The 27,123-nt window shown below is 44.3% G+C and overlaps 1 protein-coding gene across 6 annotated transcripts in view; it reads left to right on the top strand.

The window, feature by feature from the left end:
• The first annotated feature begins 2,973 nt into the window (after positions 1–2,973).
• Positions 2,974–27,123, top strand: part of OSBPL3 (oxysterol binding protein like 3) — a 178,345-nt gene continuing 154,195 nt past the window's right edge. For 2 of the 6 annotated variants that reach the window (XM_047694800.1, XM_047694796.1), the window contains exon 1: positions 4,520–4,863. The gene's annotated coding sequence lies outside the window, so the exon portion shown is untranslated. Of the gene's footprint in view, positions 3,307–4,519; positions 4,864–5,017; positions 5,117–27,123 lie in introns of those variants that run through there. The other 4 variants (XM_047694802.1, XM_047694801.1, XM_047694797.1 and 1 more) reach the window with 3 other exon arrangements.

Genomic DNA, 27,123 nt, shown 5'->3' with positions numbered 1-27,123 from the left:
ACAAACAGGGGGAGCAGAAGGCAGAGGGAGAAGCAAGCTCCCTACTGAGTGAGGAGCCTGATGTGGGACTTGATCCCAGGACCCCGAGATCATGACCTGAGCTGAAGGTAGACGCTCACCTGACTGAACCACCTAGGTGTCCCTCAGCCTGACTTCCGAGGTAGTTTCGTCCCAAAGGAAGTATTGGTTCATGGTTCCTCATATAGGACATTAGTGTCCCTTCACTCCTTTTATGTTCCTTTCTTACAAATAGCCCGTACTCCCACAACATATTGTGTTAAAAGACTGGTGCTGTCGAATGCTTGAGAGAAAGCTAGACTGTTGTCATTAAAGATGAGTTGTCTTCCTCTAGAACATCCCAGAAATTTTCAACATCTGATGAATGCTAGGAGAGTGAGAATGATCTGTGACCTTTAGTTGCACTGATAGTATCTGAGTAAGGAACTGTGTCTAAACCAGGAAGCCTAACAGTGTTGCAACTCCCGCTACAAGGATAAGTTGATGGTGATAAATAAGAATTTTTGATCTGAAAAAAAAAAAAAAAGAATTTTTGATCTGAAAGTTAAAAATGTCGACAAAGACATGCAGGAAGTGACTCTTTCCAATTCCCAAAATAATTTCACCCTTCTCTAAATACATTTTTGGTACCTCTCTCAGGACATTTTTTCTTTCTTTCTTTCTTTTTTTAAAAGTTTTTTGTTTTGTTTTGTTTTTTTAAGATTTTATTTATTTGACACAGAGAGAGAAAGAGCTCATAAGCTGAGGGAGCAGCTGCTTAACTGACTGAGCCACTCAGACACTGCCAGGACATTTTCTATTTTTTAAACCTTGTATTGGAGTTATTTATATCCATTTCTGATCTGCCCAATATATGAAACTCTAAAAGCATTGAGGGCAGGGACACCCACTGATTCATCTTTGAATCTCTTAGAGTGCCTGCTAAGAATGGATTCTTTTACAAAGGAGCCTGTGAATCTATATTTAATAGAGGAATTGGTGAGTTCTTGTGCAGCCCTTAGCCATGAGGACTAATACTTCTGTGAATGAATGCTGACAAGGTATTCCTATGTGACTAAATACTTTGATTCACATTCCAGATTAAGGAGAAAGAAAAACGGGTACAGGATGGAGAAGGTTGTATCAGTGCTTCAGACAAGGGTTTCCTCCACCTCCCATTCACAGTGACAGTGGCAGAAAGAGGACACTTTAAGAAGGTAGGAGACCCACCTCTAATTACCCAGAGGCTATATGATTACAGACAAGATGCTAGAACAAACTCTCTCCTCCTCCCTCATAAGAGGGATTGATGAGGTGATGAACTGTAGTTCCTTGTCATCACATTTGTCTTGTAGTCACCATTCTAGAACAATGAAGCTCTAATTATATGATGATTTAAGATCTTTATCTTAAAGTGGCTTGAAGTTCATATAGCCCCAGCATAGTAATTCTGTATCACCTACATGTGGATACCAATCTATAAGTAAGAGCTTCCTTTAAAAAAAAAAAAAAAAAAAAAAAAGAAGGATCTTATTTATTTGACAGAGAGAGGGAAGGAGCACAAGCAGTGGGATTTGCAGGCAGAGGGAGAAGCAGGCTCCTTGCTGAGCAGGGAGCCTGATGTGGGGGTCCATTCCAGGACTCTAGGATCATGACCTGAGCTGAAGGTGGAGGCTTAACCAGCCGAGCCACCCCAGGCGTCCCCAGTAATAGCTTCCGGAAGCACTGTGTTGAGGAGGATTCTGAGGCCCTATTTGGACTCAGTAGGAAAGACAGCCTTGACTTAATAGTGATGTCTGGCATGAGGCAGGGAGGGGAGTAGCAAATAAGCCAAGCTATGTCACTGCTGATCTAATCCAATGCCTTCACTTCACAGGAAGAAAATGAGAAAACAGAATGGTGCTCTCAGAATCAGGAAGTGGTCATGATGGGAGGGACAGGAACCCAGGTAGTCTGACTTTAGAGGCCTCTGGACTTCCCCATCATGATATACTATTGCCATCAGCTTCCTTTACCATCTAAATATGTACACTTGAGAGACATCTGCTTACCAATTATGAATTTCAGAGTCTTAGAACATTCAGCCAACTCTGAAAAATTCCCACTGTGGTGGGTATGTTTCCAAAGAGAAAAAGTATTTGTTCAACAGTTCAAAGAGGGTCTTCAGAAACTCCTACTATAGAACCACTGATCTCCCCCAGAGTAGACATTCGGGTCCTTGCTTTAAAATAAAACTCTGAGGAGAAAGCTAATTTAGGACATTAATGAGATTTTTCAAGAATAATTAGCTCTGCGTGGGATTCAGCTTTAATTTTTTTTCCTCTTGTTTTTGGGAGCTGGTGAGCCTGGAAGCTTATTTAGGAGAAGAGGAAATGAAACTATGAAAAGGTACAGTACAATTCCTTTTTTCCTTGGAGGCAAGGCACAATATGAATATGAATAACTCTCACATCCCGTCAAATTAATTGCTTCAAGTACAAATAGAAAAAACAAATAGACACACTTGGTTATTTGGAAGAAATTGAAGAAAAAGCCAAGAACGGTTTGCTAGTTTCAACAATAAAATCCTATGCAAATAACTTCCGTTAGGATTAAAGGCTTGTCTCCTGCAGGAAAAAACAAAGAAACCAACCCCACAACAAACCAAACAATGCTAATGAAACAGGGTGAAGAGTGGGAGGTGGAGAGTGGAAATGAAAAAAAGAAAGAAAAAAGAGCTTGGAGGAGGAGGAGGAAAGAGCGAGCTTCTCTCCTAGAGAAGAATTACCGAAAAATGGAAGGGTTGGGAAAACAAAGTCTGAGCTGCTCAGGCACTCCGGGCTGGGCGTGGGCAAGGTGCTTCCTTGAATTCATTTTGAGTGGTCCGGGCACCTCCCAGGCATGTTCCTCCAGCTGGCGTTCCTCGGGTGCGGGCGGGGTGACTGAAGAATTTTGGAGTCATTAGATTTTAGATCTTCTCCACTAAGTTTCTCCGTGTGTGCGACACGGGCAGCTTTCAGTGAGTTCATTCTGCAGCATGTCCGGATCCTCCCGCCCTCGCTAAGCAGCTTGCCAGGTTCCGAACTGACAGTCCCAGACATTCCGCAACAGGGATGGTTCCAGAAAGTAGAAGATAGAACGCGATGAATTAAATGTGAATAGTGTGGCTCTGGCGGGAGACTTAGAAACCTCAATATGGGGCTAGCTGGGAGACTAGAAATGCCTCCAGTGCCACAAGTGATAGCGGCGCGTGAATTTAACATTTTGGAGCCTCTATTCTGTGTGGAGCACCAAGCCCAGCGAACCACACTCGTTGGGCAGCTGGGTCAGGTAGGTTAGCGGGGTCTTTGGGGAGGTTAAATGCCTTGCATATTCCATTTCCTTTGCTTGGAACGCCTTTCCGGAGACTGAGGTGTGGTAGCTCCTTTCCCTGGTTCAGGAACCTGCACAGAAGCCACCTCCGCCAAGAGACCCTCAGAGCACTTCGAAACTCCCAATGCCTGCTTATGAAAACTCCGCATAGCAATTACCCCCGAGCTCATAGATCATCGCATTTACTCGTTTGTTTATATTTGTGTATGTTGTTGTTTATGGTGTGCTTCCCCTTAAAACCTCAGCTCCTTGAGAGCAGGAACCTGGTGTGCCATTATCACTGAAGCGGAGCCCGCATCTGTTCCAGGCGCACACAGTAGGCGCCGAGTAAAGGTTAATTTCCTTTCCACCCAGCCACCTGCGGCACTCGACACATCCGCAGTCTCCAAACTAGCCGCAGGTGATTAGCTGCTGCGTTCTTGGTAGGATCAAAGGAGGCGGAGGAGCGAGTGAGCAGTGAAGTCGGGTGGATTTCCTTGTCTCTCAAGGAGCTCCAGCAGTTTAATTTTAACTATGATGCTCTTTCTCCCTTCCCTCTTGCACACGAACAGCCTAACAAAACGACCACACTCCCCTTAAGTCTTCTCCTGGCACCCCGGCACGAATCTGCACCCACTGCTTCTGGATGTTAGGGTCACAGTCTTGGGCGGGTGTCCCACGCCGATTCTGTCCTTCGCTACCCGATGCCTACAACCCTCCCTTCACTACGTCCCCCTGCCCTCCTTTGCCTCTGACTTCCTCAAGAGGTCGAGTCCTCTTTGCCTGTTCGCACGTGTGTCCCCTGGAACCATCTCCTTAGACCAGTTCCTCCCGCGCCGCCCTCGCTTCTCCCTGTTCTCTTCCTCTTCCCTCCTTCCCGGGCCTGGCAACGCCACTCGAGGAACATTTATTAAGCTCCTACGGCAGGCGGGCTGCGCGCTAGCCTGCCAGTAGCTCCTTTGCGACGCTGCTGCAGCTCTCCTCTCCCTCCTACCCTCCCATCTGCCGGAAACCGGAGTTCCAACTGCCATGACAGCGTCATGGAATCCGCTCGCTCCTTCCCAGTGCGTCGCTCCACCTTCTTCCTCAGAATCGACTCCTCATTGGTGAGAGTGTGGTCACTCAGCCGCTCTCCCCGCCCCCTCAAGTGGCTCCGCCCCCAGGGCGGCCACAGGCTCCTCCTCCTCGTCCCCGCCCCTCGTGCAGCTCCTCCCGCTACTCTACTGGCGGCGCGCGGAGAAGTTCTGGGCAAAGTACCGGGAACCGGCCGCGCGGCCGCAGCGCTTTCGAGCCAGGCAGCGCAGCGCAGGGGGGACCCTAGCGCAAGGCGGCCGGTACGCCGCGCGGACTCCGGCCCCGCTGGCCTTCCACGAGTGCCCGTCCCCGCCTCGGTCTCCTGCGGCTGGCACGGGAACTGTCTGCTGCGCCTTGCGGGGGGACCGGAGAAGAGGGCTTTGCCTCCTCCCGGGTTTGTGGACGAAGCCCGGAGCCGCACACCAGAGAACTAGGCGGCGTCCCCGGCGGCGGAGCGTGCAGGTGAGCGCTGGGACGCCCGGCAGAATGGTTCTGGGGTGGTGGGGGCCAGGGGCGGTGCGCGCTCGCAAGGGCTGCGATGTTGGGGGGCGCCACCAGTCGCCGTGCGAGCAGCGTCTGTCTCCTGTCGTCCAGGGAAGAACCGGCTCCTGGGGCAGCCCCGAGCAGGGGAGATGGCTATCGCGGCCGGCGCCAGGCTCCGGGGAAGTAAGACCGGGGTCCTGCTCTGAAGGGGACGGTTTGACCGGGACTGACGGTGAGAAGACGCCGAGCGCAGGAGACTGAGTCCGGGCGCCGGAGGGTTGGGAGCGGAGAGGTTGTCCTGGGCAGCCAAGAGGCGCGGCACCGGGGCGAGAGGCGCAGGAAACCTGTGTAAACTGGACCGAGCGCAAGCCTTTGCCACATCCGCGGGATGGGGCGTGCTTGCTGGCGCCAGCTCGCCTGCATCCCCTGGCTCGGATTGCCCCACTCCCGGTTCTCCCCGCCAGGGGCACCCGCCCCTTGGGCGTCCCAGCGCCCTAGGAAACGTTTGCAGCCTCTGGAGTCCCTGTAGGGCATTGTGGTAGATCGTCCAGATATTTATTTCTTATCGGGGCAAGCCGCCCTCCTTCGTTAATGCAACTTGCCGTCCACCTTGTGCACACTTGTACTCTTCCTTCTTCATCTCACAAAGCATCAGTCTCAGTCGGGACCCTGAGCTGCGGGGACTCTGAAGTTGTCGCTTTTGGCGTGTCTGGGAACTGTGCTAAGGTGCATCGGAGGCCCCCTCCATCACCCCCCTCCCTGATATTGCACTGACCCTCACAGTTTGAGAACTGGGTTGGGAGTTTATAAATATTTTAAGCTGCAGCTGCAAAAGAGATCCTAACACAGATAAAGATGTAGGCCTGACTTCTGATCATCCCCACTCTATATCTAAGCCTCATACAAGGTGAGGTTCCCCCTTCTGGCCAAGGGACACCAATCAGGCAGGCCTGGGCTGAAATGCACCCTAGCTAAATGACTATTTCAATTTTCCCCCTCACCCCCCAGCGTGCTGGCACTCACCGTTTTTGGTGTTCCTCATAGCACTCCTCTCTCTCAGAATTATCTCCTTGGGCTGTTTACTGTCTGCCTTCCTCCACTAGAATGGAAGTTCCAGGAAAGCAAACACCTTATCTGTCAACAACAGTGCCTGACACACAATAGATATGCAAGAAAAAAATTATGAAATAAATGAATAAGAACTTCTCTGTAAAATATGAAGAAAGGTGACTTCATACCTGGGTTTTATTTTCATGCTTATTTATCCGTTTTTTGTTTTTTTTTTTTCCTGTTGGGAAAATTAACAAATACCAGTAACTGCTAAAGGTTGAGTACTTAATAAGAAATCGGTATGTGCTAGAACTTTATATAGATCAGCTCATTAAACATTATCATAGTCTTGTTATTAGCTAGGTATTTTTTTTTTTAAGATTTTATTTATTTGAGGGTGAGAGAGAGCATGAGGGGGAGAAGAAGGTCAGAAGGAGAAGCAGACTCCCCATGGGGCAGGAAGCCTAATGCAGGACTTGATCCCCAGACTCTGGGATCATGACCAGAGCCAAAGGCAGTGGCTTAACCAGCTGAGCCACCCAGGCACCCCTATTGGCTAGGTATTTCTAAGCAGATGGGAAATTGAGGCTCTAGCAGGTTAGCCAATTTCCCCAAGATTATCCTGGCAGAACTAAAATTCAAGTTCATTTCCTGTTGTGCTGGACCACTTCCAAGGAAGTAAAATATGGTTTTCACTATTATAACCAATAGACGTTTAGCCTTATTTGTAATAAAAACTATTGCTTAGTCAAAAGAATATTTGGTGCTTTATCATTATTGAGATACAGTTTCGATACTAGCTAGTAGTTACATTGTAGCTACACACTAGCAAGCTGCCCAAGGTTGCGTTATCTCATTCAATCTTTACCATCTTATAGGCAGTGTTTTGAGGTTGTCTCCATTTTTCAGATCAAGAAACTGCAGCCTAGGTTCAAGAACTTGCCCCATCAATAGTAAATTGCTGAGCTAGATTTTGTTAATAGTCTTTCTGACTCTGTATCTTTAGCTCCTTCCACAATACGAAATCTCTCCTGCTCCCATAATTTAATTAGTTGTTAACGATGGATTCAATGATGCGTTAAAAGCATGTGAAGTTGGGCTATAAATTTACCAATGCTAGTATCAAGTGTCTAGTTGTATAGTTTTCTGAATTGTTGAGACTCTTACTGCCACTGATTTTTGTGGTTGAGTTTATGGTTTGTGGGCTTGGTAGATGGGCGACTTTTAATAAGGAGGAAAGGAAATAATTTCACTTACATTGAAACTTTTACCGAAATCTAAAGAGAAATCGGTTGGGTTTTACCCATTATGGTAAATGAATTCTGAATGCAGTAATGCTATATGCCTCTTAAGGAAAGTTCTGGAAAGCCAGCTAGTTGTTCTTTTTCCATATGTAGAACTGAGGAGAATCCGAAACCACAGCTAATTCTAAATGCTTCTGCAGCAGCCTTTTAGTAAAATAACTATGTTTCAGCTCTTTATATTCTTTTTTTTTTTTCTTAAAGATTTTATTTATTTATTTGACAGAGAGAGATCCCAAGTAGGCAGAGAGGCAGGCAGAGAGAGAGAGAGGAGGAAGCAGGCTCCCTGCAGAGCAGAGAGCCCGATGCGGGGCTCGATCCCAGGACCCTGGGATCATGACCTGAGCCGAAGGCAGCGGCTTTAACCCACTGAGCCACCCAGGCGCCCCAGCTCTTTATATTCTTTTGGAAACTGAGGGCAAGGAGAAGTTAAATAAGAATTTCATGTTTATCACCTAAAGGGCTAATGGCAAAATAGAGGTGGAAAGGAATTTGTGATCCTTTTTTCCCCCTACTTCTATTCCAGTTTTAGGGGGTAGTATAACGTTTTTCCCTTACACGAGGGTCTGAATAATCCAGTTTTATTTATAATGTGCTTTTTGGAAGTGCTATGTTTTTAAATTGTTAATTCCATTTCAGGAGTACTCCAGGGAGGGTTGGGGAGCCCTCCAACCTAGAATACCCACAGAAGTAATGGGAGTGTGTGTACAAAGGAGGATGGAATCTGTTCAGCTGAAAGAGCCTTCCATGGATAATTGAGAGTTGTTTGTAGTTCCCTGTGAATTTCTCTTCTGTCTGCATCTTATTCATCAGCTTTTGAGCTCTCTCATCTGGAAAATTCCCTCTTGAGTTCCCAATCACTAGTGTTCAGGCCACCCTCATGCATACCCCAGTTCTTGGCACTCTCCTCCTCAGCACCTTTCATATCGATCCTTTCCTGTTGCCCCTGCACCATGATCTCTACGGGGTCTTAGGGACTTCTGCACGCTGTGCTAATGTTATTTACAGGTGGATGCTCCTCCCTCAGGCTCTCCTGTACATTACAGTCAGGTGAATTCTTTAAGTGCTGTCATTATGTTGTTCAGAGTTCCTGAGTGGCTTATATAGTTAATAATAATAAATTAATAAAAATTAATTAATAAAATTAATAAAAGCAGTGCTGCCACACTTCTTGTGCTGTACCGTCCTGTGTGCTGTAGATGAGTTATTCCTTTAATCCTCAGAGCAACACCAGAGTAGGCACTGTGATTATTTTTTAGGTACTGTCATTTTTAAAGATTTTATTTATTTATGAAGGAGAGAGGGAGAGAGGAAAAAAGCATGTGTTTGGAGGAGGGCCAGAGGGAGAGGGACAAGCAGACCTCCCTCCTCCCCCACCGCCGGTGAGCCTGATGTCGGCCTCCATCCCATGACCCCGGGATCATGACCTGAGCCGAAGGCAGATGCATAACTGATTGAGCCACCCCGGTGCCCCGAGTAGGCACTATTTTTATACCCAGGTGAGGGTAGGAAAAATTGTATTCCAGATGAGGCTGCTTTACAGCTAAGACTAGATGGATCTGAGACTGAAACCCCAGGTCCTTTCTGTCCCCATTTGAACCTGGAGCCCTTAGCCTAGAATCAGGATCTGGCAGCCTGGGCCCAGTGCCCACCTTCACCCTTCGTTCCCCAGTCCTGTGCACAGGCAGCCTGAACTTGCTTCAGCAATGGAGCATTTTGCCTTTGCGCCTACACTCCTGTTGCCTAGAAAGCTCTTTTACTCTCTCTTACTGTGAAAAACCCAAGTCTTTCAAGGCTGAACTCATAAGCCACTTCTTTTTTTTTAAGATTTTTATTTATTTGACAGACAGATCACAAGTAGGCAGAGAGGCAGGCAGAGAGAGAGAGGAGGAGGAGGCAGGCTCCCCGCTGAGCAGAGAGCCCGACGTGAGGCTCGATCCCAGGACCCTGGGATCATGACCCGAGCCAAAGGCAGAGGCTTTAACCACTGAGCCACCCAGGCGCCCCTGAAGATGGTCATAAGCCACTTCTGCCAGAATAATCTCCTTGAACTCAATCTCTTACAGCATTAAAAAAAAAAAAAAAAAAAAAAAGTGTGAGTCCCCAGTTCAGTTTCTGACCTTTGAGTATATGGATTTCTTTCTTTAGCACTCTGCTCCTTTCATTCCTCCCCCCAATACTTTTTTTTTTTTTTAAGATTTTATTTATTTATTTGACAGACCGATCACAAGTAGGCAGAGGTGGGGGAAAGCAGGCTCCCCGCCGAGCAGAGAGCCCAATGTGGGGCTCGATCCCAGGACCCTGGGATCATGACCTGAGCTAAAGGCAGAGGCTTAACCCACTGAGCCACCCAGGCACCCCAGCACTTCATTCTTTTTATTGCCTACCACCTCCTCGATGTACTTAATACCATGTTTTATTTATCCATTTGCCCTTTGATGGGACTGGTCTTGCTTAGTAAAGCCTCCTTGAGTGGTCCTAATGTGCAGTCAGGAACTAAACCACAAGTCCCTTCAGTCTTGTTTATTGTCCTGTCTTGGGGCTAGAGCAGTGTTTGGCACAAGATAGATGTGTAAGAAACATGTGAGTGAAAGGAGCATTTTACTAAAAGTATAGCTCCTGTTACATCAGTGTCCTCAAACAGTGTCATTAAAAAGTGATCCTTGTGGGGCACCTGGGTGGCTCAGTGGGTTAAAGCCTCTGCCTTCGGCTCAGGTCATGATCCCAGGTTTCTGGGATCGAGGCCCGCATCGGGCTCTCTGCTCAGCAGGGAGCCTGCTTCTCCCTCTCTCTCTGCCTGCCTTTCTGCCTACTTGTGATCTCTGTCTGTCAAATAAATAAATAAAATCTTAAAAAAAAAAAAAAGCGATCCTTGTGATTGATTGTTTAGATCCCAATCTGAGCAACTGTACAACTGCTAAAAAAGAAGATAAGGAAATTTGAACATGGATGCAATGTTACAATTTTTTAAGCATTTGCTTTGGAATAATCTGCAATTAGGCAGGGAGTTTAGAGGGAACCAGTAGTGATGACTGAAGCTGGGTGATGAATTCATGGGGTTTTTTAATACTGTTCTCTATATTTGCTGTTGACTAGGGTGGCCATTGGCCACGTGTGGCTGCTGAGCACTTGAAATACAGGGAATCCTTATTGCAGTGTGTGACAAGTGTAACATATAGGCTGAGTTTCGAAGAGGTAGTACGAAAAAGAACGTAAAATCATCTCAATTTTTGTTTCTATGTTCAAATGATGATAGTTTGGACATACTACAGTGATATATAATTAAAACAATTTCACATGTTTCCTTTTACTTTTTTTAATTGGCTACTTAAAAATTAAAATTACATATATGGGACATATTACCTTTCTGTTGGGACACTGACTTTCAGTGTTGGGAAGTGATGTATACTTTTACATCTATCTGAGATTTTTCAAAATAAGTTAAAATCAAAGACATTTGATTTTTTTTAGAAGTCCGAAGTAAAATATTTTTCATAAATGACCCCTCTTATAGGAAAAGATTGAGAAATATTGATTTGTTCGGAGATGAGTCTCTGTAGAAGCTTAATAGCAGATGGGCTTGCAATGTCATTCCTGGGCTTGCTTCACCTGTGTGGACATTTAAAACCTCTTTGACAATAAATGGAGTAGCAGCATGAGGGACTTGTTCCTTTAGTGATTTATCTGATTCTTTTGTTTTAAAGTTGATGAAATATTTCCCTCATCTTGGAAAAATAGAGAAAATGCAATGGTAATGTCATTGTTCTTACTCACAGTGTTTATACCCTGAAATTGAATTTTTCTGGACTTGATTTATAATCAGTCTGCCTAAATCTGTTTGTGCGTCAGAATGCGATTGTTTCTAGGCTCCCCAAGATCCCTGGAATATGAGCAGAGTATGATGCTTAAATAATAATAAGTGGATTTATGGCTGAGAAGCACATTGCTTTCATATAAAATTTCTTTAGAGGAGCATTATGTCAGTTTCTGGATGTCTGTGTTTCCTCACAGAGAGTGGACCTGAATTGAAAAATAGCTTTAATGTAAGTAGAACAGAATCAAATTGCCACGAACAGCCCAAGAAATCATCAAAGGATCTGTAACTGTCCATATAAAATCAGATTCATTATTTTGTTTACTCTCTACAGTTAACATGTTAAAATCTGATTTTTTAAATGATGTGTGCATAGGGGCATCTGGTGGCTCACATGGTTAAGCATCTGCCTTCAGCTTAGGTCACAATCTCCACGTCCTAGGTTTGAGCCCCGTGTCAGCCTGTATCAGGGGAGTCTGCTTCCCCTCTCCCTTTGCCTCTCCCCTTGCTTGTGCTCTCTCTTTCCCTCTCAAATGAATAAATAAAATCTTAAAAAAAAATGTTTGTGTCAAACACTTTTCTCCATATAATGTTTCTCCACTTACATATTAAAATGTAGTACCATTGAAGATTCCCATACTTGTTTTCGTTCTTGATATCAAATACTGTAATACAAGAACTTCATAGTTTAACTTCTATAAAACACATTTTTCTTTCCCAAATTGTTTGTGGTGGACAGTGATCTGAAATGTTTCAAAGCAAAAGCTACATAATATTATTTTTAAAATCTCACAAACATTATTAAACTTGAAGTAAATGCCTCCCTGGAATGAAAACTTGGGAGTGAGATTTCTGCTCTTATACGTAAAAAGTATTTATTGAGGACGCACACTGTGTCAGGTGCCAGCCTGTGTACTGGGGATATGGTAATGAATAGACAGATGTGGAACCTCCCTTCAAGAAGCTTACAGTTTAGATAGGGAAGGGAGATATTACACAGTCACAGAGAATTCGTTAGTTACAGTGGGGCTTTGTGGCTCAAAGGGAACCGAGTCTGAATTGTAATTGGGACTCTGGGGAGAAAAGTTCCATTTTTCTGTAGGTCATGATTCAGGCTGCTGATTGTCTAACGAAGGAGGAGAAAGAGAACGGGGCTGGGAATCCTCAGAGGATAACCGAAGCAAAACCCTGCCCTATTTGTGTCTGTTTGCTGCTTGCGTTGCGGGAAGGGAGGCCAGGTGGAACTGAGTGGGAAGAGGGATTCAGTGTTTCTTTTGAACTTTTGAATTGCTTTCTATGATGCTATACAGGTTTATTTGCTACTGGGAATTGAATCCGAAGTTGAGTTTTTACCGCCTTTGTAACTGAAATTGAATGAGATAAAACAACCTGTTCTCTAGCATAGCCACGAAAGTAGCTGAAAATCACTTGCTGGTTCTAATTCCAAAGTAGCTTATTGTCTAGTAGCTGAGATGCCATGAGTCTGGGGTATTTGAAGGCCTCCAAGAATAGAGGGAAGACCCCCTTGGGTTTTTCTCATGGATTCAGAGCTGCTTCAAGCAGAGTTCTAGTGCATATGGGATTAACTAAGGTGTCCTTTGGAGCCTGTTGGCGTCCTTAGGGAATGGGGAGCCATGCTGCCTTGAAAGGCAGTGATGATAATTACCAAGTAATGGAAACAGCAGTGGCAGCTAGTAACAGAAGCCCTTGCTGGGTGCCACAGACACCTTAGATCTTTGGATAACTTGGGAGGTGGCTGTCATCGTCTCAGTTTGCCAGTGACCAAACTGAAGCTGGGGAGCCATTACTGGTTCTTTGGTTGTCCAGCACCTACTCACCCTTCCTGATTTCCATTTGAGGAATCACTTCTTTGCATCTGGTTTTCTGAGACCAGGACAAGGGCTCCATTCTCTTGGACCCCGGGTGGCCCTGTGAGCCAGGCTGGACTCTGGGTCCAATGCCAAGGGCCGTGGAGATTCTGCTGCTGAGAGTGTGTCCTGACTAGACCATGCCTGTCTGTGCCACATGGTTGTGGTCTGGCTTCCATTCCTGTGCAGCTGTGCCAGGGCTTGCCTCTCAGCTCCTCCTAATTCCTTAAGCTGGTTGTGGCGAGCAAAATGGAGACTCTCATGTCAAGGAGAATGTGTCATCAATGAGGCAAGCAGTTAAAGGTACTGCAGATAGAAGATACCTCCGCTACCCATGTCAGCTGACTCCCTGGAACTGATAAGGAACTGAACCAGAAGGGGCCTACTGGGACAGAGACACATTAAATCCCATGAAAAGGGGACGATTGGGACGCCTGGGTAGCTTAAGTGGTTAAGCATCTGCCTTCAGCTTAGGGCCCTGGAACTGAGCCCTACATCTGTTCTCTGCTCAGCAGGGAGCCTGCGTCTCCTTCTCCCTCTGTTTGCTACTCCTCCTGTTTATGTCCCCCCTCTGTAATAAAAGTCTTTAAAAAAGTGGGAGGCATCAAGCTGTCAGACTCTCCAGACCTGACCCCTCTATGTCTAACCATGTGAAAAAGGCAGCTGCCAGTAAGGCTCGCCGGATTGATCTCAGCAGAATGGATCCTTCCTGCTTGAACATAAGAAGCAGTAACTGCGGAGAGCTGACCCAGACCAGACCAGAGCCAGGCCTTATCTCAGCTGCATGCCCACAGACTGACTGCATGTTTGCTTTCTTAACTTCCTACACCCCTCTGTTATGTGCTTGTTGTATGGCCTGTCTTATGTTCTGCTCTGTGTGCTGTGTAAGAAGCCAAGTTTAATCACATGGTGAAATGTCACTGAGTTTGGAATCCTGAACTTGCTTTAGAATTAGGATTAACTTTGCGTTATGACTAAATAAAGTTGGCTTTAGAAAGACAACTCGTGTGTGTGACTTCCTAGTGTGCTCATTACACTGGTGTTTTTCCAAAATATTTTTTGGGGGTTTCACTTGCCAAGTTGGTTTCTTTGACTTCCTTGACTTTGACTTTGACTTCCTCTTCCTCTCAGAGAACCCCTGGTTGTCATAGGCCTGGAGAGGCTTAGGTAGTTTACTGAGAGTCACAGAGGGAAAAAGTGAACCAGCATGCAATCTGATCATTCTGCTTCTCCTGCCAGGCCCTTGACCAGAGGGCCCCTCGGTGTGGGGAGAGCCCTGGACTGGGAGCCAGAGAATCAGCAGATGGGTGCCATCCCAACAGTGTCTCTGCCTCTGTGGCCGTGGGCCATTCACCACCTTTTTAGGCCCAACTGGGAGGACAGGATGAGATTTACCTATATCTAAACAATACCGGCTTAAGAAGATTTCCTCCCCCATGAGATTTTTGGACCTATGTTTCTAAAGGCCTTCAGTTTGAGGTTTGAAGTGTGGTCTGAGACAGTGGTTTTCAAAGTGGGTTCCAGGATTTGCTGTGTCAGCATTCCCTGGGAACTCATTAGAAATGCAGATTCTTGGGCCTTCCCCCAGACCTGCTGAATCTTCTAATTCTCTACCAGTGGGCCCAGCAATCCGAATTTTTGTAAGCCTTTTGGGTGATTCTGATGCACCCAAAGGCATTTTCATTTCATTAAAAGCAATTTATTGCATCTAAGGGGCTACCTAGAAGCAGGGAGCATGAAAAAATTGGTACAGCGCTGCTCTCAAGGGACAGTTATTCCAAGAGGCAGATATAAAGGCACAATTGTGAGAGACAAGAAGGGGTGGGTGCCGGCTGGGAACACAGTATTTCCCGGTTGGAGGAGCATGGAGGCACTTTCGCAGAGAAGTGGATATTTGAGCCAAGCCTCAAAGGATGCATAGGGTGAAGGACGGGAACAGAGGGCTAGGTAGAAAGCACATCCTATAGCGAATGCAGGGTGAGTCAGGGCCGTAGCATTTTGAGGAATGAGGAAACTTCCAGAGTGATGATAAGAATGGTTTTAAATGGGGAAAGTGAAAGGATATGAGAACAGAGAGGGGTCCTGAATCCCCAAGAGGGTTTGGACTTTATTCTGTAGACAGTGAATACAGAGGGGACATAGCAGGAGCCCTCTTAGAGGAAGTATCCTAGTGCTGGTGGAGAAGGTCCGAGGTTCGGAACACAAGCACGGCGAGTCTGACCTGGGGTGATGACAATGGAGAAGAAAGGAGAAAGACAACTCAGAAATATTGGAAGGTTAAAATGACAGCTCCTAGGTATTCTAGTGATCTGGGCAGGGGCAGGGGGTGTGGGGGCTTTGAGGGAGAAGGCAAAGATGATTCTGTGGGAGATAATAACCGGCGTTGGTACCAACAGGTATAAAAGTTGGAGCCTTACGGGGTGCCTGGGTGGCTCAGTGGGTTAAAGCCTCTGTCTTCGGCTCAGGTCATGATCCCAGGGTACTGGGATCGAGCTTCGCATTGGGCTCTCTGCTCCGTGGAGAGCCTGCTTCCTCCTCTCTCTCTGCCTGCCTCTCTGCCTACTTGAGAAAAAAAAAAAGTTGGAGCCTTACATCATACCTTCCAGAAAGATAAATTTCACATGGATTGAAACTTTTAAGACAGTAGGCAACAAATCAGGGCTTTTGTTTTTGTTTTTGCTTTTCCAGAGAACTGGTTGATAAACATTTACTGGTACCCACTGTGGATCATACATATAAAGTATCTTTTGAAGCATGCACAAGAGGTTGGTAACATCAGATTCCCCAAGAAAGGGAGAGTGGTAGGAAAAGGACAGGTGTGCTCAGGATTGAAATTGTACCTCTTGAGTTTTGTTCCACATCAGTGTGTTATTGTGCAGTAAATATTAAAGCAAACACATAAAGGAACTTTAGAGTTTCAGGCATACGTGACGGTGTTATTTAAGGTGCCATGAATACTCTAAGGGAAAATAGGAAGATTGAATAGATTTTAGGGAAAAGGAAAGCTTTTGGGTTTGAACATGCTAAGCTTGAGGTGTCTGGCTGGCATCACTGGAAATGTCCAGTGGGTAACTCAGAGGAGAGGGCGAGGCTGGTAATCACCTCTGTGAGTCAGCCAGTCCCGGCGAAATTGTGGCAGTTGAGGTTTCCAAGGGAGGCCCAACCTGTACAACCTTTTGGGTGGGTCTCCGGAGAGAAGGTGGGGGAATAGATGCGTGTGGTCCTTTGAGGAAGGCCGGCTAAGAGGTCGGTCGGGGAAGGGCAACTTGTCCTAAGATGGGAGGACCATATACTGATAATAGTAGTAGCTTCCTTTAATGGATTATCTACAAAAAGTGAGGCAGTCTTCTCAGTACTTTTTGAAAGAACATTACTTAATTTCCTTCTTGCAGACACCCAGTGGTGGTGGCAGTGGGACTGTTACTTCCCAGATTGCTAGTGAATGCAGGTGAGTAATTCCAAAGAATAAACTAGGAGAGAGCTTCTGGTGTAGGGGAGATGCGAACAGAGCAGGACCTTGAAATGTGGTAAGATTGTAAAGATCAAGACATTTTAGGCCAAGGGGATGTTGAGCAAGGGCTGGAAGAGGTGCTGTCTGATGTAGCTGGAGGGTAGCTATTCCGGGGAGCTTGAGGGCAGGGCCGTACGCCGGCCTCTGCAGCTGGGAGCCACAGAATGTTGTAAAAATTGGAATACACTTTCATCAGTGTAAATGCTCTCTTACTGGAGAAGTTACTTGGTGTTCCTTGGTGAAGAGGAGGGTTGGTGGGAGACAGGACAAGTTATGGTAAAACTTCAAGCTGGATCATGTTGGTGGCTCTAAGGACAGGTGTTCGGGGTTCCTGCAGACTGGAAGTGTGGGGCTAGTACCAGCTCGCTCTTAGTTGGTTTTCTGACTCTCGGTCAGTTTGCCTATGGGATGGCATATCGTTTATCTTTTTTCTTTCATCTGTCAGTAAATTATGGGCTACAGCCTCTATATTCCAGGAGGCTCTTGATGGGGAATAAGGGAAGTGGAAGTGAATGAAGAGAAGGATTATTGGCCGGCATATATTTTTACGCCAATGTTTTATTTATGAGCTGTGCTGAGACATCGTCTTCCTGTCTCACTCAAGACTCAAGCAGTCGTGCCTCTGTTCTTCAGAGAGACTCTGTGTCGGCAATTTTTTTTTACCTTGTCAATGTACATGTACAAAGACAGCATACGGTTTGCCCTAATTAGGTGTTTTACTCCATCTTTTTTAAGCCCCATCCTGTCTGATGTTTACTGTATGTATATCCTTAGGAATAATGCCAGTATTGAGTCAGAAAGGAAAGGGGTGGCAGCTGTGGCCTAAACGTGGTTCAGAGGAAGGATTGCATGGGCTTCTTGGTGCAGACCTGCTAAGGAGCTGTACTCCTGACTTGCAATTCCTGTTTTTCTAGTAGCATTCTAGTCGGTTTGTTACTTTCAGTGCTGCACCATTTGTTCCTGGTTTAAGGGCCTGGAAATCTCTTTGGTTCTCTGGCATCCCAAGGTTTTATTTTCACAGGTGTTTGCAGATAAGCGTGGATGGGTGTCTGCCTTTTCTGATGCACAGATTAAGACACCTTGTCTGACGAAGGCCTGGGACCAGAAGGACAGAATGTTGGAATCTGGGTATTGGTAAACTGTTTGGCGGAATGGTCCTGAGGGGTGCCCTGATTTCCCTCATCGCTAAGAACTTGACAGATTAGTTGGGCTAAATAAAGCCATGTTCTTGTGTCTTGCTCTAGCTACTTAGCTCACACTGATGCTTAGCATATCATGGCCTTGTGCACCTCTCTGCAGCTAGTACTGTGTCTCCTCCACACTGTCAGAGGAGTTGTGGGAGAATTGCCTAGGAGTCAGTAGAGGTGAAGGGGACTCCAGAGGAGATGGAGCCACGGGGTTGCTAATGGGGAAGGAAGCCAGCTGGAGGAATGTGGCCCATTTGATTGGGACTCACAGTTATCCCTGAGATCTGTCATTTTCTCTGGGGCGATGGTTCCAAGCTCCAGCAGCTCCAGACTGATCTGCAGGGCCTTTTTAAACACAGCTTGCTGATCCATGGGCCCTAGAGTTTCTGATATAGTGGATCTATGATGGGGCTCGAGATTGTGCGTTTCTAACAGGTTCTCAGGTGATGCTGGTGCTGCTGGCACTGGGACCCCTTTGAAAATCCAAACATTGGTTCAGTAGGCAGAAGACTGAGTCTTGACAGCCTGGAGTCTGCTCTGACTTGGGAAAGGATCGGAGAATTCTGGTTATCATCATGGCTAAGTTATCATAACCACCATAATTTGTAGGGTATTTCCACATTTCTGAATCACATTGATCTACTTTGCTTCTCACAACAAAATAACACTGTGAGGTAGGCAGGAAATGTATTAACCTTGTTGCATAGTTGGAGAAAATCTGACTGCGGACCTTGGCTAAGGTGAGTCACTTACCCGAGGGGCGAATTGCAGAACTGAGATTGTGTCTAGATTTTCTCATTGTAGCTGTCGTGGTCCTTATAGTTTCACTAGCCTTTACTGCTGGCGAAAAGCTTAGAGATGAGCTGCTCTGAGAATGCTCAGACTTTGTTTTAATCACCCTCCCGACTCCAAAATAGCTTTTCATTTTAGAACAGTTTTAGATTTCCTGAAAACTTGTAAAGATACTAGAGTTCCCTATGTCTCACACTCAGTTTCCCCTATAGTTACTATCTTACATAAGGAAGGTTCATTTGTCTCAGTTAATGAACCAACACTAATACATTATTATTAACCAAAGTCTCTACTTCATCCCGACTTCCTTGGTTTTTACTTAGTACATTTTTGCTATTCCAGGATCCCCCCCCTTTTTTTTTTAAAGATTTTATTTATTTATTTGACAGAGAGCGATCACAAGTAGGCAGAGAGTCAGGCAGAGAGAGAGGGGGAAGCAGGCTCCCTGCTGAGCAGAGAGCCCAATGTGGGGCTTGATCCCAGGACACTGAGATCATGACCTGAGCCGAAGGCAGCGGCTTAATCCACTGAGCCACCCAGGCGCCCCAGGATCCCTTGTTTTTGATGACCTTGACAATTTCGAGGCAGGCTGGTTGGCCATTTTGTAGAATGGCCCTCAGTTTGGATTTGTCTGGTGTTTTTCTCATGACTAGACTAGGGTTATGTGTTTGGGGGAGAAAGATAACAGAGTTGAAGTGCCATTCTCCTCACACCAGACTGAGGGTACGTACTGCCAACATGATTTATCACTCTCCATGTGACCTTGGTCAGCCACTTGAGATGCTGTTTGTCAGGTGTCTCCATTGTGAAATTACTCTTTCCCCAACCCACTTGTGCAGGCCACACCTAAGGAGTGGGGGGTTGCATTCACCTCCTTGAGGTTGGAATAGCTACATACATTATTTGGTATTTTCTGCATGTTGGGTTTGTCTATCCCTCATTTATTGATTTTTTTCAGTTAATTTTTATATCTGTGGGTTCATGGATGTTTATTTTATGTTTTGGGTTATGATCCAGTAATGCTTTATTTTGTTGCTGTAATTGTACCGGTTTTGGCTGGTAGGTGCACTTCCAGTTGGTTCCTCTGTTCTTTTGACCTAAGCCCATCATTATCGATTTTTTTTTAGGATGTTCTTTCTTTCTGGAGCTACAGGTTACTCTAGATTCATCATATATAATTTCTGTGTCAGCCCTAGAACAGTGTTGTGTTTTTTTTTTTTTTTGAGATTTTATTTATTTGTTTGACAGAGATCACAGGTAGGCAGAGAGGTAGGTAGAAAGAGAGGGGGAAGCAGGCTCCCTGCCAAGCAGAGAGCCCAACGCGGGACTCGATCCCAGGACCCTGAGATCATGACCTGAGCTGAAGGCAGAGGCTTAACCCACTGAGCCACCCAGGTGCCTCTAGAATAGTGTTTTTAATGTTGGTCTTGATCCACTAAATTGATTTTATCATCTGCTACCTAAGTCACTACCCACAGTGAAAACACGGACCCATTTCTGCCCATCATGTGTTAAAAATGAGGACATCAGCATCTTAAAAGGTGAGATGGCTCACCCAAGGTCATGAGTAGTTGGTAGCAAAGCTGGTGCCAGGACCAGCTCCAGGTTCTCTAGATTTCTAGGCCTGGGTCTTTTCTACCATTTTCTGTTGGCAACTTCTGCCATTCGGAACCTAGGTCAGCATTCTCCCACCTTACCCACGTGTCTGTGCGTAGGCAATCAGATGTGAACTCAACTTGACATACTGCTGTCTGCCCAGGATAGGTATGAGAGCGTACTGGCCACATTCCTTGGGGAGACTGCCCCGGCAAGTGTGTGCTTTCCAGTCAGAGTGGAGTTGTGTAATGTGAACGACTTAACAAACCCACAGAATGTGACCACTGCTGTCAGCACTTCACTACTGCGGTTCTCCATGACTGGTCTGTTTTGTGGAGAAGTGGGGACAGAATGCAGGCTCCTTGAACCTAGGCACTCTTCATTTGAATTCTCCCCTTTCCCATGGGGGAGGCAAACAGAACGGAATTCAAGCAGCAAAGCCTTCAAAGTTCGCTTCATGATACGAACTCCTGGGATGCACAAAGAGCTGAACAAAAAGGGTTTTGGTGTTCTGAAGACCCAAGCAGCCTGTTATTAGGGTCTGGTGTGAATAATCAATTACACCACAAAGCTTATTTTCCTGGGAGGAAATAATCCAGTCACCAAAAGGCTCCTAAGGCGCTTGGAATAATAAATGGCAAACTTATTTCATATCCATTTCTCAGAATCTTTAATTTCGGAAGATATTTTGAAAAAAAAATTTAATGATTGAGGGTGTGTGCTCTGGCTGAAAAATTATTCCTATAAAGAGGTTTAAGGGACTAGGGCAGTAGTGATGCATTAGGGCATTTTATTTGTAAGGAAGAGAAACCCGTCAAGCTTAAAGACAATTTAAAAGAAAATTTGCAGGGTGCCTGGTTGGCTCAGTTGGGTAAGTGTCTGACTCTTGATTTCAGCTAAGGTCATGATTTCAGGGTTGTGAGATTGGGCGCTGTGTGGGGGTCTGCACTCATCACAGAGTCTGCTTGAGATCCTCTCTTTCCCTTTCCCTCTGCCCCTGCCTCCACTTGTGACCTCTAAATAAATAAATCTTTAAAAAAAAGGAGAAAATTTGGTGGTGTATGTTGCTAAAAAATCCATGAGTAATGCTAGCTTCAGGCATGGCTGGATCTAGGGACTCAAATCATGTCATTGGGGCCCTGTTTCTTGCCATCTCCTGCCCTGTTTTTATCTGGCCTCATTCTCAGGCAGGCTTTCTCCACCTGAGTACCTCTTGGCAGGTATTGACTTATTTCCTACAAGCCAAGCGACTGGAGATGCTTATTGACTCTGATTGTCCCTGCCTTGACTCATGCTCCTAATTCTGAACCAGTAACTGGGGCCAGAGTTATCAGGGCTGTCATTGGCCAGGTGTGGGTCTGGTGTTTCCTGTGGACAGGGCAAGGGATGCTTCCTCTGAGGAAGTTTGAGGTGCTGCTACCAGAGAGATGAATTGGCTGGACAAACGAAAATAATGGAATACCCAACTTTTTTTTAAAATTTAATTTAATTTAATTTAATTTATTTATTTGACAGACAGATCACAAGTAGGCAGAGAGGCAGGCAGAGAGAGAGGAGGAACAGGCTCCCCGCTGAGCAGAGAGCCCCATGTGGGACTTGATCCCAGGACCCTGAGATCATGACCTGAGCCGAAGGCAGAGGCTTTAACCACTGAGCCACCCAGGCGCCCCAATACCCAACTTTTGTAGCAACATGGACGGGACCGGAAGAGATTATGCTGAGTGAAATAAGTCAAGCAGAGAGTCAATTATCATATGGTTTCACTTATTTGTGGAGCATAACAAATAGCATGGAGGACAAGGGGAGTTAGAGAGGAGAAGGGAGTTGAGGGAAATTGGAAGGGGAGGTGAACCATGAGAGACTATGGACTCTGAAAAACAATCTGAGGGGTTTGAAGGGGCGGGGGGTGGGAAATTGGGGGAACCAGGTGGTGGGTATTAGAGAGGGTACGGATTCCATGGAGCTCTGGGTGTGGTGCAAAAACAATGAATACTGTTATGCTGAAAATAAATAAAAAAAAATAATGGATGTCCATTTATAGTGTTGTGAACACTCGGGGTAAATGCTTGTTGGATAAGTAAATGCTCAGCACTTATGCTCTTTATTCATTTGTTTATTTAGTCCCTTCCCAAGCTACTCATTTATTTCATGGACTTGTGAGTTCTTTTAGAGAGACCCCCCTAGTCATTCCTTGATTAATGTCCGGACTTGACTGCTAGCCCTTGTTAAGCCTTCAGCAAACACTTTTCTTGCTGTAAATGCTAATTGCAAGGCAAATTTCAGCTAGTCACGGCTAGATGATGGTGATCCTTCTTTGAACCTGTTTAACCATGTCAGTGTTCAACAATTTATGATTGGTTTTGGCTGAATGGTCAGCATAGATGCCTTTAATAAATCTGCTTTGCTATCGGAGGGGGGGAAGGGAGGTAACGTCTGATCTTTTAACTTTGATGCTATTTCTAGCTCTGATCATTGGTAGTTAATTCTAATCCTTCCTTCTGTAAGGGGAGACCAGTTTTTATTTTTTATTATTACATGAGCCAAGAATTATTTCCCAGGTTTAAGAAAAAAATTCACCTGCAAGTTTGATTATTCCAATCTCATGCTTCTTTTCCTTGTTGCTACCTGCTTTCTGAAAATTTCACTGCTTATTAACACCTTTGCCTGAAGGCAGATAAGATAGGATCAAGGAGTCTCTGTAATTAAAACTTTAACAGCATCCTGTCTTTTTTCTTGTTTCCTCCTGGAGGGGCTACCTCCTTGGCAATGTTTCTGTGCAAAACCAGTTTGTACATTGACCAACACCAACGGTGACGGATTATCTATGAATTTCAGTTGATCATCTTTCTCCTGTCTCTTACAACAGAAATTTGAACGTTGGCTGCAAAATCATTCCCTCTGGGAGTTGCCTGGACTTCAGATCTTTTTCTTTGCCTTCTTAAGCTCTATTGAGATCAAGTTAAATATGACAGTAATGTCAAGTTCAAAAGAGCGTTAAGTGTTAGGGTCTGTTCATCAGTCTTGGAGGGGGTGTTATTTTTATACTTCACAGCCAAATGGAAAAGGTATTTTGAAAAATGTCTTCAGGGGTGTCTGGGTGGCTCAGTTGATTAAGCATCTGACTCTTGGTTTCAGCTCAGGTCATGATCTTGGGGTCGTGAGATCGAGCCCCACATGGGGCTCCATGCTCAGTGTGGAGTCTACTTGAGACTCTCTCTCCCTGTTCCTCTGCCCTACCCGTCCCTCAAATAAATAAACCTTTACCAAAAAAATCTGTTTTCATTCACACAGATAATTGCGTTTACTCTACCTTTATTTTATTTATTTCCTTGTTTGTTTGGAGCACTGCTTGACCAGTTCAGTGCCATCAGTTTTTTAACTTCCATTTTGAATCTCTTTGTATCTGGGTTATGGTCAGGATTCACAAAAACTGTTTTGATGAGATTTCTCATTCATATATATATGCATATGTGTACACACACACACACACACACACTCTACGTAAGCAGGGCAGGCCTTTGTATTACGAGAGTATTTTTAGAACACTAATGAAATGGAAGGGTTTGTGTTTCATTTCCCTTGGCCTTCCTCTATTCAGACACCTGCATTTGCCATTAATTACTACTCCCATGGTACTCTTTCTTTGTCTGTTGTGCAGTGTTTTAAAATAATACTGGGAGGGAAGCAAGGTTTTGAGGCACATAACTGCACTGGAATAAACAGTTTTCTTTTCTTTTTTTCCTTAGGAGCTCCACAGAAGGCTCCTGTAAGAGTAATAGCTATTTTTGTACATTTTAAGGAGGTTCTATTTCTTTTCATCTTTTCTGCAATCTTTGCTTATTCCATATAGCTGATCTCCTTGGTCACCTCAATTCTTCTTTTTTTTTTCCCCTCAATCAAACAAGCCCTGAGTACCATTCGTGGCTCCTGCATTGTTTCGGAAATAGAATTGCTCTTGCTGGGATCTCTTTTTTAATTGTAGGCTCTTGGGTTAAACCAATGCACATTAGTTGGGTTTGCAAGTGGCAGATAATCACCATGATATTTTAAAAAGCATTTATACATGAAGGGTATTTAAAAAGAAATATATTCCCTTTTGGAGGTTTAGCCTATTGCTTTTATTTTATTAAACTTTTTTTATTGAAGTATGCTATATGTGCAGAAAATTATATAGAGCACAAATGTATACTTTAATGAGTTTGCATAAGATGAACACATCTGTGTAACCAGCATCCAGGTGAAAAACAGAATATTACTGGATTCTTACAAGTCCCCCTCATTTATCCCCCATCCCTATCCCTATCCCACAAGGCTCTCTTAATTTGTAACACTGTCAGATTAGCTTTGCCTGTTTCTGGAATTTACATAAATGGGATCGTATAGACTCTTTGGGTGTGTGAGATTCATTCATGTTTTGGTGCGAAGTTGCAGTTCACTCATTCCTGTTGCTATTAGAATTTCACTGTGTGACTGTACCAGAAATTTACTTATCTATTCTTTTGATAAGATTTGGGTTTTCCCCATTTTAGACTGTTATGATTAATGCTGCTGTGAACATTCTTAGGTGAACAGCATGTGTGCTTTTTGCTGGCTGTCTGTATCTAGAGGAGAATTTCTAGGTTACAAGGTTGGCATATGTGTATCTTTAGTTGATTTCTCCAAACAGTTCTCTAAAATGGCTGTACTAATTTACATTTCCTCCAGCGGTATATGAGACTTCTAGTTGACCTATATCCACGCTTGACATTCTCTTTTTCATTTCAGCCGTTCTGATGGTTGTCTAATGGTGTCTTGTGATTTTTAGATTACATTTCGTTGACTAGTAAAGAAGTCAATCTTCTTTTTGTGGGTTTATTGGGAATTAACATATTGCTTTAAAAATACTTTGATCTTACTTATTACATTGTTCGGTCATTTAAGTCATAGGATTTTGGTGTTAAAACAAACAAACATTAAACAAAAAAGGATTTATTACCATTTATTGTGATATGACCTTCTCGGCCTAAGAACAAGTTCCCAGATCTCTATTTTATTATGCCCATCACTAGATTTACAGTGTTGTTTTGGAAGGTTGAGGACACACATACAATTAGAAATTCACAGTTTCTGAGGTGCTTGGGTGGCTCAGTCAGTTAAGCATCTGACTGTTGCTTTTGGCTCTAGTCATGATCTCAGGGTCCTAAGGTCGAGCCCCTAGTTGGGCTCTCTCTGTGCTTCTCTCCCTCTGGCTCCCCATCCTCCCAATACCCACTTGCAAGGGCTCTCTTTCTCTCTCTAAAATAAATCTTAAAAAAAAAAATTCAGTTTCTATTTCTACTTTAGTCTTTTGTCCCACATTAATTGAGTGAATATGTTGGTTATCATAGGGGATGGTAAGTTGGAGAATTTGGTTTTATACTTTATGAAGCTCTAAAAATGTGCCCTGGGCTCCCCAAGGAAGGAGGGAATAAGTCCTATGAGAGGAATACAGTATGGAACATTTTGTAAACATTGAAATACCTTTGAAGTTGACTGTCCAAAAAATTTGTGAGTGGAGCTAGAAGGAATGGGTATTTCCCCAAATGTGGCCCATTTGGGGATAGCAAGCAGCTCATAGTGGCTGGGTCTTAGGATGTGCAGAGGGATACAGAGGAAGAAAGTTAAAGGGAGCAAAATAAATTTTCTTAATATTCAGAGAGCAACTACTGATAAATAAAGGACCAAAAACAATTCATTAGAAAAAGCAAATTAAAACACACGGAGATACTGTTTTTCACTGTCCTGTTGGCTGAGATTTAACAACAATGTTTGACAAGAGATTTTATTACAAATGTGTGGAGAAATTGTCTCCATTTATGGCTGGAAGGAGAATAAATTGCTATAAACTTTTATGGAAGGCAGTCTGGCAGTCTTTTTCAAAGTTAAAAATGTGTATACTTTTTGACGCAGCAATTCCCTTTTGGAAGTGTATCTTACAAATATGTTTATACATGAGCAAAAGGCTATAACAATAAAAGATGGGAGATAACCTGTATGTGGGAGATGGGAAAGTAAAATCATGGTTCCTCCACTTGATGACTTCCCGAGCAGCCAGTGAAAAGAATGGGGGAGCTCTCTATTGATAGATGGAAATGAAACAATCCCCAGGATGTATTGTTCAATTGGAAAAAAAGGTGTGTAGTGGCGAATAGTATGATAGCTTTTATGTGAAAATTGGGGGGAAATGTACATGCATCTGAAAAGTAAATAAATTGATTTTATTAGTTGCTCCCTGACAGGGGAATTAGGTGGTTGGTGGGAAGGAATGGGAGACTTTTCATTGTATAGCCTTTGGCAACTTTAGAATTCTGAATTCTGTGAATGTATTACCTACTAAAAACAAGTAAAATTATTCCCCTGACCCCCTCCCCCAAATAGGAAGTGAGATCACACAGGACTTTAAATTGCAGTCTAACAACTGAATTTTTGTGCAGTTTGTTAGCATTTATAAATTTCTTTCACATGTATTCCTTCTTTTCATTTTTATAATAACCAAGTGAAGAAGCAGAATTTATTTTTGTTCTGGAAATGAGAAACCTTAGGCTAAGGTATTTTAAGCAATTTTCATAAAATCTTCTAGTGGCTGATACTAGATTTGGGACGAGCCAAGTGTATTGTTTAAGAGAAATCATTTACTAGAATTTTAATAAATGGGCAAAAGCAAAATGTGAGTGTAGTTTCAGACAGAATGAATATGTTCTGAATGATAGTAGTTGAAGCTGTGACTTGAGAATTTATTAGCAATTTTTATCTGTATCCACTGTTAGCACTGTGATCCGATCTCAGCACTTCAATCTAGATTAGAGCTGGGTCTCAAACTATCCCTGGGCGAAAAAGTTGAAATTCATTAAGAAAGAGGTGGTTGAAAGCTTGATAACACTTTGTTTAATGCAGCCTGTGGATTTGTTTGTTTTGGGGAGTCTGGAAGCGTAATCTCATTCTATTGATGGGACGGATTTGTTTCTCACAAACCTTAACTGATGATGGTAAATTTTGTGTGCTTGTGTCTGTTCTGCCATGATCGTGGCAAAGACCACATGAGCAAATTATGTTGCTTCAGCTGGATTGGGTCCCTTCCTTTCAAAGTATTTTTTTAAATAAG

Source organism: Lutra lutra, chromosome 11 (genome assembly GCF_902655055.1).
Source record: "Lutra lutra chromosome 11, mLutLut1.2, whole genome shotgun sequence".
In the NCBI taxonomy this organism is placed as follows: Eukaryota; Metazoa; Chordata; class Mammalia; order Carnivora; family Mustelidae; genus Lutra; species Lutra lutra.
The sequence above is the reverse complement of the archived record's forward strand: the minus strand, read 5'-3'. Positions and strand labels throughout refer to the sequence as shown.